We start from the raw sequence: 19,428 nt of genomic DNA on the forward strand, positions 1-19,428 counted from the left end.
TAGCTACAGTAGGGAGCGCCTGGGTGGCTCAGTCGGTTAACTGTCAGACTCTTGATTTTGGCGCAGGTCATGATCTCAGCATCCTGGGATCGAGCTCCTTGTGGGGGTCCATGCTCAGCACGGAGTCTGCTTAAGATTCTCTCTCTCCTTCTGCCCCTCCCTCCACTTGCACACATGCTCTCCCTCTCTCTAAAATAAATACATAAAATCTAAAAAAAAAATACTAGCTATAGTAGACTATCATATAATAAGTAGTACATAATAGGTGCTCAAAAGACAATGTGGGTTTCAAAAATTTTCCCCAAAGAGCTGTCTTATCCTCCAGGCCTAGATTCACAGGACTTCTCCCAAAAGCAGAATCTGAGGTCATGGGCACAGGCAGGGTTTTGGGGGGGCCTGTTCCAACTTTGGAGAGAAATCATTATGTGATTGTGACTTAGGAACATCCATTTTGCAGCTCATGTAACTTGCCTATGCAGGTTTTATTGGTTTTAATGATGAGGTGAGACATGCAGGAATCTTGTACCCAAGGCTGGCTGCAAGAAAGCGTCTGTGTTTGCACCTCTCTGCCTGCGTATTGTGTGCACATACAAAACATACATGCACACACACAAAATTTAGTAAGGAATCCAACCCTCCTCGACAAAAAAACCTGACACAAAGCTGAATACAAAATGAAGCCAAAAGATGTAGCTTCAATAACGATTCACTAAATAGCTTACAGCAAATTTCTTTTTCTCAAGCTACAGAATAGCAGAAAATTTTGCATACCATTTCTTTTTAACTCCTTAAGGGCCCTAAGTCCTCAGGCACCAAGCAAGAGGGGACCAGTGTTTAAACTGTAACTGAGCCTCTTGGGTCTCCAAATGCTATCCGGAGACTCACGAGGGCACTCTGTAAGCAGAGATGCTATTCAAAGGCATTTTTAAAAATCCTCCCCCAAACAGAAAAACCAAAGACTGTTGACACATTTTCCCATTTTATCATGCATGCTGTGCAAGCTAAAAAATAATGTGATACCAAGACCTGTGTCTTTAAGCAAACTCAACATTATAAAGAGGAAAAGAAGCATATGGCCTTCACATAACCTGCAATAAAGAACACTGGAAATCTGGCATGGCAAATGACAGCTACCAGAACATGGCAACAACAATTTCTTCCTCGCTCCCAGAGTGGTGGAGGGAATAGCACTTCACAAGCATTAGCTTCTTTAAGTCTCAAGACAACCACATGATGTATGCAAGGCAGCTATTGCTTGCTTTTTATAGGCGTGAAAACTGAGGCTCGGTTCAGGTTATATAAGTTGGTCAGGGTCATATAATCACAGTGGCAGAAATGGGCCAAGTATGCAGCCATTTCTCGCAATCCAGTGCTCAATGAGCTTGTCTGGATACTTCCGTTTCTCCTGGTTCCTCATACCACCATATCTCACCTGACTTTTTAGCCCAGAGGACTGAGTTCTTTGGATTTTGCTGACCCATGTTCTACACGTCAGGAGCATGCTTTCCGTTAGAAGATCACCATGGACTGTATGCAACTGATGGGAAAACTCATAGGATGGTGGGAAAAAACACAGACTTTGCAGTCAGAGATGAGAATTTTAAGCTCTTTTAAGGCTGCCGTAGAGATTCAATGAGATAATGTATGCCAAGGGTCTAGTGCACCATACCATAGTCATTCCATAAGTTAGTTACTTTTTTCTTATGGTCATCAAGTGGTATCCTTGTTCTCAGATGGAGAAAGTAGGGTGCAGGGTAACTGACCCATGGTTTTAGACTTGTTTCATGAGAAAGGCTGGGGAAAAAGAAATGCAAAATTCAGTGCTTAGTTGTAGTTGCGGTAACAGCTTTTTTTTTTTTTTTAAGATAAATGGGACTGATTTACTACATCATGCCGCAGTTTATTTTTCTCTCCTAGGCAAGAGAACACTGGATGTTTGAAGGGAAAAGTTAGAAGCTGACGTATTTGAGGACATTTTCTGGGAAGCCAACTCAACCATGCCACCCTTCTAACAGAGAAGCAGCAAATATGTGACCCAGAAAATGAGAGTTAGCTGAAGCCACCAATCTATCCCCCAGTGACTATGATATGTGTGGATAGCAGCATCAAAAATATCTTTTTAATCTTAGCGAAAAGTAAAGAATTTTAGCTTTGTATTTTATATATGTGAAATAGCTTGGCTCTGTATGTAAATTGACTTAAATCACTCACAGGAAATGGCTTTTCATCTCTGAATATAAACTTGCTTTTGGCAACACTTTCCTTGAGAATTACCTGAGTCTTCATTAGCATTTTAACCCCTGACTCATAAGTGATAAAAGAGCAGATCAGAAAAAGAAATTATTTACCAAAGTTTGGCAGCTAGTTTGGGTGAACATAAGTGCTTCCTTGGCACAAAACTTCATTCCAACAGTTAGGGTGAATCTGCATTCCTGAGTTGTTCTGATATAACATTTGGTCAATAAAAGGAGGAATTACTTACAGTAGTAGAATTCTTTTTTCTGCAAAGGGGTGGTTGGTATTCCCATTCACTCATTCATTTCCTGTATACCTGGTGTGTGACAGGCACTGTTACCAAGGATTCAAAGATGGTTAACATATTGCCCTTGCTCTCAAAAACTTTTATAGTCTGTTAAGGAAGAAAAATGCATATGTAATTACAAAGCAATGTGAGAAATTATATAAGGGAGATGGGAGCATTGCTCATTGGTAAGAAGAGGTAAATTTCTAAAGGCAAGAGTTGGGAGACTAATACATACTTCTACTTGATCCTGAATCTTTGAACCTTGTTTCATGACAGGGAGTTCTCAGAGGAAGGAAGTGAATTGGCTTGGGAAGTACTGTCATCAAAAAGATGCTGCTTTCTCTCAGTCACCCTATTCTTGCATTGTTCCATGACCTTTATAGTCGGGGCTAGGTTTTCTGGCCTAGGAGGTACCATGTTCCTCAAAGATTGACCTGTTTTCCCCATGAGTGATGGGAACGATCTATATAGGGAGAGGACCCAATAGACTGGGGTACATGTACTTAAAGGAAATGTTAGTGATATCCTAGTTGATTGCCATGTCCATAGAGGCAAATTTACATAAGGGCATATCTTAGACATTTACTGAATTCCTTGATGGCTGCGGGTGTTCTTAATATATATTCCATCTATGATGCAGCAAACTCTCTATGGATACTGACCACTCAGTAGAAAACTTCAATCAACTGTACATTTTGAATAGAGAGCCAAGTTCTTTTCTAAGTTGGGTTAGTATCTTAGATTCAAAAAGGGATCCTATGTGAAATATGTCTTCTAAAATAATAATACCTCAAAAGGGGATGCCCAGAAAAATGCATTGAAGGCAGAAACATGCATGCTTTATTTACTGCTCTATCTTCAGTAATCAGTGCAGTGTTTTCTTGTAGATGACAGATGCTCAATAAATATTTGTTGAATTAATTAATTAATGAAGAGTGCCATAATGACAGCTGATTTAAGTTTGAGGAATACAGGGAGAGTCATCTTGGAATTGGAAAAAGTGGGTATGTTCAGCAATTTCTCCAGCCTAAATCAGGAATGCTATCTTATTTCTAGTGTTACAGTGAGGTTTACAATAGGATTTCCCATTAAAATAAAAAATTCACTCAACAGGACTATTGCATAGTCTTCCTAGCAGACTCACAGGCAGGCATTTCCCTCCACTTTCTGTTTATCAATGGAGAAGTCACAGTGTGAGTTACTTAGAGCTATCAGACAGATCTTGGACTAACTGCAAAGAAATTCAAGAAATACGTGGCTTTGCAATTTGTCAGTTATTATTTTTTTGAAACTGTACAAAAGATGAAGATGAAGAAAGGAAATCAGCAATTTGGTCTGAGATTCCCCATAGCAATGGGATTCTATCCAACTTGAAGAATTCTCAGAGCTATACGGAGGGATTTGTCTGAAATAGGAGCAGGGCCAGAGTGCAGGGCGAGTCTGGCCTGGCGGGGGGGGCACCTCTGAGGCTCTCATTTTCTTGAAGTGCTGCCATCAGTAAAGAATAGAAGCCACTCGCTCAAGCCTGCAGGCATGAACAGTCATCTCCCAAGTTCAAAACCTGTGACTGGTGGGATTTGGATATAGGAAGCAATGGGGAAATGATGAGACCAGATGGGCATTTTGTAGAACCTACCATTTTAGCAGGAGTAGAACCTTGTTCTTCAAGTATAAAATGGACCATTTTGGAGGATGGATGAGGTGAATCAGCAGAAATTGCAAACAGTCTCAACTTAAGACACAAGAGAATTAGCCATCTCTGGGTACTAGGAACCAAATCAGGTCAACAGCAACAATAAAAACCCCATAACAGAAGAAAAGATTAGTGAGTTGTTTTCGTTCCCCCTTCACATGAAACAGAATTTAGCTTCCTTTACTAGCTAAGAGGATCATGTATATTTTTCCGTGACCACCGAAAGCAAGCCACAAAGCTACTGCAGCTGTCATGGAGCATCAGTCCGGTGCTGACATTGTCATTCACTTTGAATTTCTCTAGAGTGATTGTTGAGCATTTAAAAGGAAACACGAACCCTTCAACAGGATTGTCCCCCATCTCTTTTAGGGGATAAAGATTTGTTCTTATCATCCGTTAATCACTGCTGAGGCTAACCTCTGAGGGTCAGCAGTAAGAAAATGAGTGAAACACTGCTCAAATGCTACAGTAGGAATGGGATTGTAGCAACAAGGAGAACGTGGCTTTTCTGGAACATGGGACTTTAATTCACATGGGACTCTGAGTTTAATTAATAAACATTGTACTGCCCACTGCTGGCCTCTGAACTGTAAATCTCAGAGGCTTTAAGGCTTCCCCTTCTCCTTGTCCCTTGACCTTAAAGCTTTCTTGAAATGCTATTTTCCCTCCCCACCTCTAGCCCATCCATTAAACTTGATTAGTTTTTGAGCTAGCTAGTAATATCACGTGATTCAGATCACATGGAATTGTTATGTTTTAAGTACTTAAGGGCTTATAGAGTCTATGAAAGTGTTTTCTTTTTTCCAAGTGGCAGAGGAAGAAAGAGGAGAAATGAAGAAATAGTAGCTAATAAATTGCTTTAAGTCAGACACAGGAGATCATCAAAAGGGGGCCTAGAAAGGGATAAAAAAAAAAAAAAACCACCACCACCAGTTAATTACGTTGGGGAAAGAATTATAAAAAGTTTAGGCAGGTTGTAGGAAATAGTCTGTGCCAGAGAACAATAAAATCTGATTGAGAAGGATGAAAGATCCCCAAAACACTGATGGCTCAGATAAGGGCTTTGAGGAAAAAGCCAGGGTTTCTTAAGTCTGACCATAAAGACTTCAGAAAGGTGATGTCAAAGAAATTACTGGGAGAGGGGGAAAGAGAAAGAGAGAGAGGGAGAGAGAGATGGAAGAGCGGGGGAGGCTGTGGATATAAATTAATCTTATAATCTTATAATGGGGGAGGGAGTCAGGTCAGGTACTAAAGCAATATTAAGGCAGTGACAGCTGAGATCAACAGGTCACTGGACCCAGACCTATTACCCAGAGTTTTCAGCACTGATTTCATTAACTTCTGAATGGTAGGGATACTGGAAAATATTAGTCCAGTTCTGTCATTCTACAGATGAACAAACTGAGTTCAATGGTGGCTGAGTGACTTACGTAAAGATAGTGTGATTCCCAAACAGGAAATTACAAGCAGATGTTTCAGGGCTAGAACCAGGTCTCCCTGCTCCTGATTGGCATCCTTGCCATCACACCCTGCAGCCCAACTGAGGGGGAAAAGATATTGGAAAAGAAATCATGTACATTCTGTGTGCCTGATTTGGCCAATATGAAAAATGTGGATGATGCAAGAGGTCACCTAACAGATAGTTAATAGCTTAGTCTCTGGACACAGAGTGATCGAATTTAAATCCTGGCTCTGCTCTGTGATCTTAAGCAAGTTTCTTAGCCTTTCTTTGCCTCAGTTTGCGTATCTCTGGAACGGAAATAGTAATAGTGCCCTGATCATAGGGTTGTTATGAAGATTCAGTGAACTAGTACAGGTAAAAGCTTTTAGAATTAGTGGCTCACTATTCTCCCGCATAGGCCTATTCTGATTAATCCTAGCTCTGGGTGTCTCCATTCTTCTACATGAGATCTATGGCTTACTAAACATTATCTACTATCATATATGAACTCATCCTATAACTGTGGTTTGCATTATTCATCTAGAAATCAGAAACTGGTTGTACTTTTATATTGGGTGAAGTGCTTTGAAATCCTTGTGAAGAAAATTACGTAGAAATGAATAGCTATTATCATTACAGCAGTGATAGTAATTCTGACACTGCAGCTAGAGTTCTCTGAAAATTTCCCTGTAATCTCTTTCCCCTTTTACAACTAATTGTTTTTCAAAACTCTTTCTCCACTCACCATGTCCTGCTTCATGTCAATGCTGTGTGGTGTCTCCTCCCTCCCCCTTGATACTTACAAGGCCGTCTGCATTCAGATTAATAACCACCAGTTTGACCTCCTCTGAAACATCACTATTTCCAAATTTCCCCCGGGGAATCATCTTGGAAATCAACACGTTATCCTAAGGATGTCTCACCTGCCAGTGTTTTGGTGAAGAACAGATGAGGATAGTCCCTTGACACTTCCGCATGAGAACTGAAATAGCAACAAGATCTATGCCTGCAACTGCCACTTATTCCTCCACATGGAGCCACTGACTATTTCAGTTCAGCAGTTCTGACAGCATTTGGAATTTTGAAGCTCTGCTGAGAGAGTAATAACCACAAGATTAAAAATGAAAAAGGTATAGTTCAGACCTTGAGCTAGTCCTGAAGTGAGGGGGCTCAGCAGATTCAGCGAGGCTGGTAGGGAAAGAAATATGATGTTCTGTCCACCTCACCTCAGTTTTCCAAAATTTTACTATAGTTTTTTTTTTTTCTTCCAGTTTTAGCTACTTGGGGCTGGTTGTTATGTGTCATGCTGCCTAAACAGGCACAGAAAAACTGGCCTCTATTTTCATCCAGCCAGCTAGTGTATGTGACAATGCAGAATACTCCAAGGTGCAAGAGAGTGTTCTACATGTTTATCATGCAAGTGTACCTTTTGGGTACCTCTCATTCCTGGCTCTTGACCTGCTTTGCAATCTTTCTGGTAGGTGCTCATCTTGAATAATTTGTTCTAGTCAATAATGAAAATTTGAAACTTTTAATTAACTTCTGGGCAGGACTCATAAGTCCATGTGTATCCTGAGAAGGGATCTTAAAGGATGCCTAAATGAGGACTGGTTTTGTTTTTTTTTTCTTCTAATTAATCATCCTTTATACCAATTTACTCCCCTCTATTTCTGGAGGAAAACAAATGTAATCCATTCTGGGAATAGCAGTTTTCAGATGTTAAAAAGGACCTGGTTACTTTATTATATCAACTTCTTCTCTGAAATCAACTGTAGGAAATAAAGCACTAAACCATCAACTTAGTATTCAAGGCCTTCCATAGAAGGCTTCAAGTCTCTGTTCCAGTATATTCCCCAACATAAGCCTCTCACTACCCAAATGGATGGATATTTGCTGTCCATAACTTGGGCTTGCCTTACTTATAGTTCTGCCTATGCTGTAACTTTTACTCAGCAAATCTCCCCCACTTCTCCAACCTCCAAAAACCAGCTGATGTACTGCCTCCTTGCTCAGATCATTCTAGTCCAATGCAATATTGTCCTCCTTAGAATTTACCTTCCTTATTTCTGGTCACATTCACTGGGCAAATTATTATATATTTCCTTCATGATTCTTCTTCCACTGTTTTATTGTATTTCATTCGGTATTATTTATTAATTTTTGTTGTTTATTGTTTTTACTAAGATTACTACATGCTAAACTTACTGAGGTCAAAGACTATATAAGCATGAGACTTTATGTCCTCCATGGGGTTCATTTATGTATCTGGTGCTCACTGATTGGTCAATATCTTCCTATCATGTTGGTCCTTGCTGACAAGGGATGACACTGCAGAAATGTATCTACGCTGAGGTTGACAACACCAATTTTCTTACCTTTATAGAATTGAAAAGCATTTCCATAATGTGAGAAAAATAGTTTATTCATAGTACATCATATAAAAAGCAGATTTATCTTCTTTTATCCTTCATGTCTCCCCTCTCAATCTCTTTCTCAAGTTATCTCACATTTCTACTAATCATCAAAACCTACATGTTCTGCTGAAGGCTGTCTGCTTTGGGAAGAGGTGCCACTGGCAGAAATATCAGTCTTCTGGTTGATAAACATCACTCTGGGGTTAACACTTAGAGTTTAGGAATGTCTTTAGACTAGCTAATTAAGGGGCATTTTATTGTGTTTGCGCACATGTGGTTGTGCATGTTTCACAAAGTAGGAATAAAATTTTAAATTCTTGGGAGATTTTACCATGGAGAGGTTAAGAAGATTATAAACTGTTTCATATTCTGAATGCCAAGGTGATAATGCACAAAATGCCAATGAACAAACAAGCAGGTACCATCAGAGGGTCTGCATGAATGTTTCCTGGCACATCCTGACGTCCATCTGCTCTGGCCTCTTCTTGCTGTATTGCCCTGGATGTTTAAAATTTAAAAGAGAAAATCTCTTCTTTTTTTTTCCTGAAGCTTATCAATAATATAAATGTTAAATTCATGCTTCAATTATGTTTTTCTTTAATTTCTCAGTAAGCTGTTGTAGAATTAGCTCCATAATTGTGCACATCGTCACTTCTTTCCAGATCTTTGCCCTTTGCCAGTTTCACTGCGGTCTTCTACCTCCATCCCCCGTTCTCCTCCCCCCCCCCCACCCGGTCTTCCACTAGCAAACAAACCCAGCAGTAATTACCAATGTCCAAGCACGTAATTCCGGCAGCATTAGGCTTTTTCATTTGACGCAACTAGGCAGAGCTGTCTGGACATGCAGCATGAAGTCAAAGCATTTTTAATGACTCCTACCCATCTTTTCTCCCCTCCTCCCATCACTAAAACACAGTTGTTTATTTTGTTTGCGGACTTATAAAATTTTTCCATGCAGTTACGTACCCCTGAATATTAATTTTACATCCATATACAGTAACAGGTCAATATACACTCAAATGGAAACACATGGTTATTCATGAAATTGAAAAAAATTAGGAAATAAATAGCTGGGAATGAAAGTACCTCCTTTATATGGACCAGGCATTTTAACAGCTCTAGTATAGAAATGATTGGAATTATGATTTACATAAACAATCCAAGATCTTATTGTGAGGCTTTTCAAGGGATCATGACAGTGTTTCTTTTAATGCGTTGCATAGATTCCTACATATGACGCTGTTACTCTTATTTAACAACTATTCAAATAGTACAGTTTTGCTCCTGGTCATTTTATGCCAATTTTAGTTATATCAAACAGGAGGAAATAACCCTGTGGTAATTTTTGTTCACTCAGAGGCTCCAAGCCTCAGAGTAGAAAATGGTTAAAGTACTTATCACTGTCTCAGCAAAATCCCGCAGTGCCGTAATAGAAATTGCAGTAGATCTTTAGGTCAGAGTCCGGTTTCAATCTAATACCTGCATTACCCTGAAGGTAATTTTCCTGAGGAAAACCAGTCTTAATGACGTCCAAATCAGAAACTATCAGCCTGAGATAACCAATGTCCATAGGAAACACTTCCACTCACTCTGAAACCATAGCCAAAGAGATTAAATCTATACCCTGTAGGACCTGTAATATTTCTCAGAGATGTATTTTTGTGAGTGTGTGTTTATGTTCATGCCTAATTACAAGGATGGGGGAGAAGGAAGAGGAAGAGGGATTCATTCTTAAAGTTGATTCTGCTTAGTTCAACTACCCCCATTTTTTTTTTGTCAGATAGAAATATATATGGAAATATATTACTCCTGTAAACAGATCATGTTGGTATCTTCATATATACCTTATTCATGCTCACCAAAGGTCTGCAGACAAATATACTCTGTGTTAAAAACAAAACCAAACAAAACCCTTGATATCCGACTGGAGGATGAATGCAGATTTTTTAATAAAAAAAAAGTGTTTATTTTCTACCTAAAAAAAGGGGAAGAGGGTAACATGAAAATTTCCACAAGTAGACTTATTTTTTTGAAGCTATGCAGGAGCTGAGGATGGGAGAGGTAATTGCCTGCAAAGGAGTCCTGTGGGCAGGATTTATTTTTTTCTTTTTTAAAATTCTTAACCTACTATTCCTTCTCTATTAATGAGTCTCTGTGAGACCGGGGTCTCAGACAGGCAGTTTGGCCTCCAGCCCTGAATACCCAGGTCTGTCCAGGCATCGCTGCCGGACCGCTGTCCGCGGTGCTGAAAGGTCGCGGGCGCTCGTGAGGTCCCTCGGTATTGCTGTCCAGGGTGCTGACTGCGGGCCGCCGCAGTCCCCGAGGCGAGCCCACCCCCACCAGCCCTCCGCAGAGCCCTCCCACACAGCACGACCCGCCCGCCTCCCGCCAGCCTGCAGTTGACGTGGAGCAGGCGGCATAAATCAAGTCCGCGGGGCATGGAGGCTGCTGTCGCTGCTGCAGCTCGGCTTGCCCGGGGCGGGAACTCCCCCTTCTGCTTTCGCCTCCCCAGCGCCCACAACCTGCCTTCTCCCTAATTCTTCCCTGGATAATAGAGCCTTAAAGACAATAATCAAAATAACAGGGTCAGAACGACAGGGTTTGTTTATTTCGGTCTACAGAAAAAAAACAAAAACAAAAACAAAAACCCAGCAGCCTAAACATCTCTGAAAACTGCATCGCAAAATGGAAGAGAGAGAGAGTCCCACTACTGTTTCGAAAAGAGTAAGTTATTATTCGGTACGTATCCTTGAGCTTCCTCCCCATCGCTCCATCTGCAGTGTCCCCATTCCTCCCTTCCCCAAGCAGCTCACCTCGAAAATACTTTATAAAGCTCCAGACCGGAGCTATCCCAAGGCGCACACACGGAATACCGCACCCTAGGTGCACAAATACTTGTATTTGTCCAAGCTCACTTGGTCTCCCTGGCTGTGGTCCCCTCTGGGTATGCAGCCATCCAAAACCAGAACCACGACCCGAGGTGGAGGCTCCTTACCTTGGTTTCTTCGGAGGGTGGTGCTCGCCTGGCCCCTTGCAGGTTGCAAGTGTGGAGGAGCCGCCAAGCAGGGAGGGAAGGAGAGACAGCGCCTGACCTCCCCGAGGTTTCGTCTTCAATGCAACGTGAGCTCTGCCCTCATCAAAGATGGCCGTCCCTTTTGACGTCAGCAGCTTTTAATAGCCCTCTCTAGGAGGGGCGGGGAGGAAGTGTGTTGAGGGGAGGGCGGAGGGAGGATGGAGGCTGGCGGTGGGAGGGGAGGAGCCGAGTTGTGCGGAGCGCTTGACTCAGCTCCCTGTGCGCTTTACTGCAAACCTTTGTATTTCAGTCTTTTATAAACACCTGAACGGGACGATTCTTATGACTCCATTTTAACACCCGGTGTCAGGCAAATACATTTATCTCGCGACTGGTTTTCTGATATTCTTTGTGTGTGTATATATATATATATCTGTGTGTGTATATATTGTGTTATATATGCGACGTGTATGCAATTATATGTAATCCCCCCCCCCCCCCCCCGCTGAGTTGTCTTTGGTTGAGTCATAGAAGGGGAGGGGAAGGCAGAGGAGTAGAAGTGGGGGAGGGAGTCGAGGAGATTTCAGCAGCAATTTGTTTTTTCTGAAGGAGCGGCTCAGAAGGGGCATCCCTGTCAACCCTCACCAGCTCCATATATGGCCAGGCTACGTGGGCTGCTATTTTTATGAGTGATTTCTTCATTTTATCAAAGCAGCATCGAGCGCTTGGATTTTGCATTAATGTGGTCAGTTGGGGAGACAGACTCATACACGTTATTTTAAAGTACGTCAGAGCAATTATCTCTGAGAGATATAAAATGAATTGGGCTAAGGGGGAGGGAAGGGTAGTTACCCCGACCAGCGTGGGTTTCCTGGAGTTCAAGGCTTGGAGTTGAGAGTTGTTTGCTGAGGGCAAAATAGATGACGCTGTTTTCGGTTGAATATGCAACGGGAGCCTGGGGTTTTATGTTGAGTTTCTTAAGAATAGTTCACGGAAGCGCGTACACACCTTATAGAACCGTCCATATTTCCAAGGGGAGTGTGGAGGGCTGAGGAGTTAAGGATCTCTGGGACGCTACAAAATTCTGGTGGTTCATTCAGTGCGCAAACCTAGGTACCAGTCGAGGCTAGCTTTGGGCCGGGGGCGTGGGGCGGGGGGTGATGCTCAAAACAGCGTGGTCGAGAAAGGCTACTTGTGCTGGTCATATGAGAGACTAAAAATAATAATCATAAAGAAACAATCCTAATTGTCCTCCTTTGTTGTGCATTAGGCACTGAGGGAGGGCGGGTGGTGGGGTATGCAAATGGTTCCGCGGTGGCAGCCTCTCAGATGATTCACAGGTGTTGGGGAGGCTCTCGCGGGGCTCTCCGCGGGGAGAGCGAGCTGGAGAGCGCGTGGGAGGTGGGGGACCTCGGCTGAGGAACTGCTTGTACTTTTCCGGGAAGGATGCGATTAGAAGTCGTGCCTTGCAATGTTAAAACTTGATGGCCTCTTTCAGGCGATGGAAAATCCTTGTCTCGGATCCGGAAAAACAACGCACAATCCCCAACCCTACCACCACATCCACACACCCACACACCCACCCCGCGCTCTGGCCTGAGAGCCAAGCTCAAGTTTTTAACTGCAAGCTATTGGAGAGAGAATCCCAGGGGAAAAAAAGGAGGAAAGCAGAGCTGTAAAGGGGGCGTTTAGAGCTAGCAGAGCTGTAAGAATTGAATAAAGGATGCTTTTAATTGAAATAAGTAGAAGTCATTTTTTTTTTTAATTTTATATATTTGTCAGAGAGAGAGCACAAGCAGGGAGAGCTGCAGGCTCCCCGCTGAGCAAGGAGCCCCATGCGGGACTCGATCCCAGGATCCTGGGATCATGACCTGAGCCGAAGGCAGACGCTTAACTGGCTGAGCCACTCAGGCGTCCCAGAAGTCATTTTTTCTTAAAGATTCTCTGACCCAAAGGGTATTTTGAAATGTTAATGTTTTTAATAATAATAAACAAATAGTGTTTGGATTTTATTAAAGTAGGATTCTTAAAACAAGGCATGTTGCTGAAATTTGTTTACTTAAATAATCATAAAACATTTAAAATTCTTATACAATAAAGAAGAAGAAGATCTGCATGGTCCTCAGATCCTTAATTGCCAATAAAACTCGGAATTATGGTTCTGACTTTCATTATAAAGCAAGCCGGCATGGGCTGGGAGAAGTAGTGACAAATGCAAAGTCACTACAAAATCCTTTAGTCAGGATTTTTTATTCCCCCAAATGTGACACTTATTTAGCATGTGGAAGTTTCTTGGAGAAAAGCCTGCAAGTGGAGAAAAACGAAATATATGTATGGCCCTCAGACTGAAAGTCATTCCTGCAGAAAGTTTTGTGAAAGAATGGAGGAAGCGGGGATGTTCCAAATAAATAAATAAATAAATAAATAAATAAATAAATAAATAAGGAAGGAAGGAAGGAAGGAAGGAAGGAAGGAAGGAAGGAAGGAAGAAAGAAAGAAAGTTTGGCATCGATGTAGGCTCATCCTCCAGGCACATGTTATGTGAGAGTCACAGGGGAGGACTTGCTTGGTATTCTGAATTTTCAACTGCTGATGCCCCACATTGACATCTTTAAATATTACACATATGAGGAGAGAGTCAGACTGATTCAAAGCTTCACAGAAAATACCACAGGCCCACAGGATTATTTAGTGGTGGTGGCAGCATTTTCCACTCTCTTGTGCTTATGCTGAAAATGATACTGGTTAGGAGTTTCTTCATCTTGCTCTGGGAAAGGTTATAGAGTCTAATTTGAGAAGCATAAACACTGGATAAATATTAAGTCTATTAAGGATGACCAGATAGCCCTAAATTTATTTTTAATATGATAATGAGATTTTTCCCCCTAGGATTTACTCATTGCTTGATTAAAATAAAATATATCCATAGTCATCTTTGCCAGTAGGCAACCAGGAGATTCAAGTTATTCAGGGTCTATAAAGGCCTAAACCACACAGAGAAGGAAGGAGATGGAAAATTTGCTTTGAAATGATTCAGCTGCCTGTGAGTTTTTTCCACAAAGAACCAACATGTAGAGTAACTAATGCTTAGGAACTCATTTGATGAGTAATGAGAAAATTACCTGCTCTGCTGGATGGATATTTATACTGTGCTAATTCAGTCTCTGAAAGCTTTTTCTGGTACACCATGCCCCAAAGTATTCTAGTTTGTAATAGCTCCAGATCCAGGTAGTTAGCATATATTTGCCAGGTAAGGTGCAAAATGCATGATTGACTAAAAAATGACAACTTCAAAAAGTATAATAATAAAAGTTTCTTTTTAAAGATTTATTTTTATTTACTTGAGGTGGGGAGGGGCAGAGGGAGAGGGAGAAAGAAACCCAAGCAGACTCTGAGCAACATGAGGAGCCCCACATGGGAGCTCCATCTCACCACCCTGAGATCATGACCTGAGCCGAAATCAAGAGTCAGGTGTTTAACCAACTGTGCCACCCAGGTGTCCCAATAATAAAAATTTTTATAAAACTTCCTATCATATGGGTGCCTGGGTGGCTCAGTTGGTTAAGCGACTGCCTTCGGCTCAGGTCATGATCCTGGAGTCCCTGGATCGAGTCCCGCATCGGGCTTCCTGCTCAGCAGGGAGTGTGCTTCATCCTCAGACCCTATCGCCTCTCAGGTGTTCTCTCTGTCTCATTCTCTCTCTCTCAAATAAATAAATAAAATCTTAAAAAAAAAAAAACTTCCTATCATATGATCTTTCCAAAGTCAATTTGCAAGTAGGTTAGCTACTTGCTCAGCTCAGAAACCCCCCTCTCCAAGGTCCACCTTTGGGACATGCCTGGCACCCTGTGACAATATTTCAAAACACCACAAGGGCACAAGGCTTGGGCACAGGAATATACAATTTGACAGATCCACTGTTTTGATTCCTTGGTTTGCCTTCCACATGGCTGTTTACTGCTTTTTCTTTATATGTTCTTCCCGCCCTTGCCCCAGCCCCCACCCCATTTACACGTAGTGAATGAATAGTACCTAGTAAAAGCTTAAATGCTCCCAATCTAAACTCCCCAGATTATCCTTGTTCCTTGAAGCCACTTAGGTAGGGACAGATCTTGTGAGAGGTACAAAAAGAACAGGAATATTGGTTTCTCTTTCTGGCTTGCCATGTAGAGAAGAAATAAGACTGTACATCCAGAGTTTTAAATCACATTTTGGTTTTTACTAAGAACAGCATTGTAGGAAAGGAGGAGAGTGCTCATTAGCTAGAGGCTAGGTGCTTCCAGACCCCTGTTCCTTAATGCATCAAAATTATAGGCTCTCTTTTGTACATGAATGCATCCTAGAACCCTCTCCAATGCCAACACATGCCTGTGGTCAAGTAGGAAGGAAGAACCTTGTGTCAGTTATGGACAGAAGGAAGGAGAACATAGTTGTCAAAATAATGAAATATTAAAAAGGCTATTTGATGGGGTGCCTGGGTGGCTCAGTCATTAAGCATCTGCCTTCGGCTCAGGTCATGATCCCAGGGTCCTGTGATCGAGCCCCACGTCGGGCTCCCTGCTCGGCGGGAGGCCTGCTTCTCCCTCTCTCACTCCCCCTGCTTGTGTTCCCTCTCTCGCTGTGCCTCTCTCTGTCAAATAAATAAATAAAATCTTTAAAAAAAAAAGGCTATTTGAAAGGGATCACAGTATTCCTTCAGTGAATCTTTTAAGAATCTTCTTGTTCCATCAGCTCTGTGTACCTCAGTTATCTCATAGGTAAAATGGGGACAATAATTATAACCAACTCACAAGGAAATTGTGAAGCACTTAGAATCATCATGTCTGACACTATGAAGCATTGGTTAAATAAAATAAATTGATCAATTTGATGAGACTTTTAACTTTCTCTACATAATGACACATACCTCTGCTGCTTTAATGTGGAAGGTTATTTTTTTTCCATTAGCTACTAACTAGACATGTATAATTTAAGTCCTCTGGGCCTTGGTTTCTTCATCTGTATTCATTCATTCATTTACTCAACATCTAAAACCTTCCACATGCTTGGCACTGGAACATTCTTGGGTTTAGGTAAAACAGAGGAAAGAATCGAGGATTAGAGAGGTTGAATAACCTGACTAAGGGCACAGTTAATGAATGGTACTGGAATTTGAACCTCATGGCCCAAGTTCATAATCATCATGCTTTAGTACAAACTCTTGCAGCCCCATCAGATTCATTCCCTCTGTATTAGTCAGGGTTCTTCAGAGAAAGAGAAACAGAACCAATAGAATGTATACACACACGCACACACACACACATATTCTCTCTCCCCTGCTCCTCTCTGTATATATGTGCAAAAAGACTTATTATAAGCTCATATGATTATGGAAGCTGATAAGCCTCAAGATTTGCAGGGTGAGTCACAGGCTGGAGATCCTATAGAGCCAATGGTGTAGTACCAGTCCAAAGGCCAGCAAGCTTGAGACCCAGGAAGAGCTGTTGTTTCAGTTTGACTCTGAAGGCAAGAAAAAGCCCGTGTCCCAGTTTAAAGGCATTCAGGCAGAAGGAACTCTGTTACTCAGGGGAGATTCAGACTTTATTTAATTTAGGCCTTTAGCTGATTGGATGAGGCCCACCACATTAGGGAGGGTAATCTGCTTTAGTCAGTCTATTGATTTAAATGTTAATCTCATCCAAAGATACTCTCACAGAAACATCCAGAATAATGTTTGACCAAATATCTGGACACCTTGTGGCCCAGTCATACTGACCCATAAAATTAACTATCACATGCTCCCTTTACAGCTAACCTCTCTGCCTCAACATATTGTGGCTTGTGTATGACATTTTTCATTAGCAGCCTCAGGGTTTCATTTGCTGATGGGATGAGTCTATGGATCACTGACCACAAGGCTTGGTTGCGGTGAATTCCAAGAAAGGGATCTAGGCTGGCAAGATGATTACTTGGAGTAAACAGAAACAACATAGTCAAAGGAAGAGTGCCAAGTACAATCAAGGAAGAAATCCAGAGATCAATACCAAATAAGCAGCATAAATAAGAATTGGGTCAAGATGATGTACTCAAAATATACTTGAAAGAGTCAGCCAGGGAGGTCAGAACAGAACAGCAAGTTTGATCACTGGTTTTGAGGGAATGATAAGAGATCTTAAATAGGAACTTATTCCGGGAGCCAAGAACTCTCGCAGTGAAAATCAGGTTGAGATGGGTTGAGGTGAATACTTCAGGATATGTCTGGGAATGGACAAAGGATACCTGGAACTATTCTGTCAGTCTTGGCACAAAAGGCAGTGAAATTCTACCACCTAGCAGGCACCAGAGCATTTTCTTCATTCTAATATCTCAGCAGGTAGCATCAATGATCTCCTGGTCATATCCAATGGACTTCCATGTTTCTTTTTTTTTTTTTTTTAATTTATTTATTTGACAGGGAGAGACACAGCGAGAGAGGGAACACAGGCAGGGGGAGTGGGAGAGGGAGAAGCAGGCTTCCCGCCGAGCAGGGACTTCCCATGTTTCTTAACCTCTGGCTTCACCTGACACTCTTTACCATTCATTCCATTTCTGAAATTGTTTATGAAGTGGCTTCACCTCTGGTTCTCTCCCTTGTCCTTATTTTCCATAGCAGATGAGTCAAAGCACCAAAATTGTGATGCCCAGCAGGTTAAGCTGTACATTTCCCTGAGCTCCCTGGGAGCTCCATTTGTCATGGACTGTGTCCTGAATCTCCACCATGAAAACTTCTGTACTCTAAACCAAAGAGTAGAAAATTTAGCAGCTCACTCGTGTATAGCTGGGTACAAATTATAAAGCACTATCACACACATGATCTCATTTTAGTCTTACAATTCTCTGAGATATATATAAAAGCAATTATTATTTTATTTCTAAATTAACATGTGAGAATTCTGATTGATTTTTTCCAGACTCCTGTACTTTCCTTGGTACATCAGGAGAACCCAATGTCCTATTCCTTCTTTGACATCTTGTCTTAAAAGAATGTGATTCATACCCCTGATTTTAACCATTGTTTATATATGTATAACTGTTAATTTTATTTTATCAATCTCAACTTCTCTCATGAGCTTCAGAGTCATATTCCTAGCTTCTTACTGAATACTCCCATCTGCAGGATCAAGGCATCCTCAAACTGAACGTGTATATGCATCTGTTGATTTCCTCTACTCTTCATCTCTTACATTCTTCTTTTTTTTTAAAGATTTTATTTATTAATTTGACAGAGAGAGACACAGTGAAGAGGGAACACAAGCAGGGGGGGTTGGAGAGGGAGAAGCAGGCTTCCCGCTGAGCAGGAAGCCCGATGTGGGGCAGCATCCCAGGACCCTGGGATCATGATGTGAGCCAAAGGCAGACACTTAAGGACTGAGCCCCCCAGGCGTCCCTTCATCTCTTACATTCTTAATTAACAATCTCAGCAGGTGTCCTGTTTGCTAAATTAGCACTCAGAAAGCATCTTCCTTTCATTCTCCTTTTCTGGCTTTTCTTCATCTCCCCAACTCTGGGCTCAGTCATGCACCTTCTCTCCTCTCTATGCACTCATTTCTTGGTGATTTTATCCAGTTCTAGAACCTCAAATAGCATCTATGTGTTAATGCTCTCGTATTTACATATTCAGCCCTGATTTATCTCTTAAACTCCAGTTTGTCTATCCAACTTACTACTCAATACCTGCACTTAAATATAAAGCAAATATGGATATAAACCTAGCAGGAACCAAGTGGAATTTGTGGTTTTTAACTCCAAAATGGGTCCCTCCCCCTATTGTTTTCCTATATTTGTAAATGGCGGCTACATTCACCTACTTCCTCTTGTCTTACTTCACTGATCTGTTTCTCATGCACATCTCCCCTGTGAGCAAATGTTGTTCTATTTTCAATACGTTCTCTAAATCCAACCACTTCTCAACTTCCACAGTTGAAGCCAACATCATTTTTCACTTGTGCTATTACAGTAGCCTCCTGATTTGCTCTCTAGTCCTGATTTCTTCACATAGCTTCCACAATGGCATTTTTAAAAAATAAATTTTTCTGAAAATTGTTTAATGGCTCCTATCACATTTAGGAGTCCTAACCTACAAGATCAGGCTCCTGGCCACCTCTCCAAATTCATTTCCCAACACTCTCTCTCTACTTACTCTATTATAATCACACTAACCTTGTTCATTGTACAATCAAACACACTTCGACCTCAGGACCTTTGTATTTACCATTACTTTTACCTGAAACACTCTTCCTTAGATTTTCTCATATCTAACTTCCTCAAATGCTGCTTTTTCAAAGGAGTCTTCTCTGACCATCCAAACTAGCTAACCTTGTTAAC

General features: G+C 41.5%; 1 protein-coding gene across 1 annotated transcript in view; it reads right to left on the reverse strand.

Annotated features, from left to right (window-relative positions):
• Nucleotides 1–11,224, reverse strand: part of SNAP25 (synaptosome associated protein 25) — an 83,161-nt gene extending 71,937 nt beyond the window's left edge. The window contains exon 1 of the mRNA XM_035005841.1: nucleotides 11,068–11,224. The gene's annotated coding sequence lies outside the window, so the exon portion shown is untranslated. The remainder of the gene's footprint in view (nucleotides 1–11,067) is intronic.
• Between the last annotated feature and the right edge of the window lie 8,204 nt (nucleotides 11,225–19,428).

The sequence above is a fragment of the Mirounga leonina genome, unplaced genomic scaffold, assembly GCF_011800145.1.
Source record: "Mirounga leonina isolate KUSES-001 unplaced genomic scaffold, KU_Mleo_1.0 Mir_150, whole genome shotgun sequence".
Taxonomy (NCBI): Eukaryota; Metazoa; Chordata; class Mammalia; order Carnivora; family Phocidae; genus Mirounga; species Mirounga leonina.